Genomic DNA, 1,513 nt, shown 5'->3' on the forward strand with positions numbered 1-1,513 from the left:
AGTGAGGCTCAGAGGAGTTTTGAAAATTCTTGTGCAGTATTGTTGAATTATTACTTACAAAATATTGTCCAGTGAACCAGTTATAACTGTGAATGTATTTATTTTTTTCTAAATTACTATCCACGCAATGTTATTACGGCATTGCGAATGCACAAGATTGTTAGTCTGCTAGAGTTTCCAGTTTGTACAACCCATAGCCATTTAAACAAGAATTGCAATGGTGGCGCTGAATGGCAGCACTTATCTGCGAGATGGCTGATGCATTGTGAGGGCACCAGACATTCCCCTCATCATCTGCGGCGACTGTCATCGATACTATGAAATCACAGTGGTTGCCAGTGTTCACGTGCGAACTGCTCGGGGTCGCAGTCGTCAACAATTTCAAGCCGCTACAAAAAGTGTAATAAGGGAGTAATTACTCATTGCATCCACCCAAGCGCAGCCATACGGCTACAAAGGAAAGCTATACAGCTTTCTCAGAAACTTCGTAGTTAAAGAAAAATTCGTCCTGATCCGGGAATCGAACCCGGCACCACCGCCTTTCCGGGGCAGTCGCTCTACCGACTGAGCTAACCAGGACGGTGAGCAGATCAGATGGTAGGGCGAGAGCGAATTGATCTTTAACTCGAAGTGGGAATAGAGTTGGTCAAATATTTAGGGGAATCCCCCAAGGTGGAGTAGATTTGTAATAAGGGAGTAATTACTCATTGCATCCACTCAAGCGCAGCCATACGGCTACAAAGGAAAGCTATACAGCTTTCTCAGAAACTTCGTAGTTAAAGAAAAATTCGTCCTGATCCGGGAATCGAACCCGGCACCACCGCCTTTCCGGGGCAGTCGCTCTACCGACTGAGCTAACCAGGACGGTCAGCAGATCAGATGGTAGGGCGAGAGCGAATTGATCTATAACTCGAAGTGGGAATGGTGTTGGTCAAATATTTAGGGGAATCCCCCAAGGTGGAGTAGATTTGTAATAAGGGAGTAATTACTCATTGCATCCACCCAAGCGCAGCCATACGGCTACAAAGGAAAGCTATACAGCTTTCTCAGAAACTTCGTAGTTAAAGAAAAAAAGCTAAAGGGGAGAAGGCGAATTGATGAAGGCTTGCACTTTTGTACAACACAATAAGACAGCTAGAGATGGCGAAAAATCAGTTGGGCTGAAGAGAATTAAACTTTTAATTTTTTTTAATAGAATTTTCAATTTTACTCCTTTAACACCCCACCGATTATGTGCCATCTCTAGCTGTTTCTTATTGTGCTGTAGAAAATACAAGCCTTCAACAATTCACCCTCTCCCCAGTTAACTGTAATTTAAATTTTAGAAAAAAAATGCTCTTAAAGCAGACTATTGTGTGATCTCACATACAGAATTGAGGACAATGAGCACAAACTACAAATCGCTACATTCAATAGTGAATGCACATGCTGAATGTATAAAGAACACATGCTTCTCCAGTCCGAATTTTTATTGCACTCCACAAAAGTAAAAGCACTCAGCAAATAAACTTGT

General features: G+C 42.4%; 2 non-coding genes across 2 annotated transcripts; both read right to left on the reverse strand.

Annotated features, from left to right (window-relative positions):
* Positions 1–505: 505 nt before the first annotated feature.
* TRNAS-GGA (transfer RNA serine (anticodon GGA)) lies at positions 506–579 on the reverse strand. Its single transcript has one exon. It is a non-coding gene; the product is annotated as a tRNA-Ser (tRNA).
* Positions 580–790: 211 nt separating this feature from the next.
* On the reverse strand, positions 791–864 carry TRNAS-GGA (transfer RNA serine (anticodon GGA)). The gene has a single exon. It is a non-coding gene; the product is annotated as a tRNA-Ser (tRNA).
* Positions 865–1,513: the final 649 nt, after the last annotated feature.

Source organism: Amblyomma maculatum, chromosome 1 (genome assembly GCF_055883805.1).
Source record: "Amblyomma maculatum isolate TAMU_Amacu chromosome 1, ASM5588380v1, whole genome shotgun sequence".
Classification (NCBI taxonomy): Eukaryota; Metazoa; Arthropoda; class Arachnida; order Ixodida; family Ixodidae; genus Amblyomma; species Amblyomma maculatum.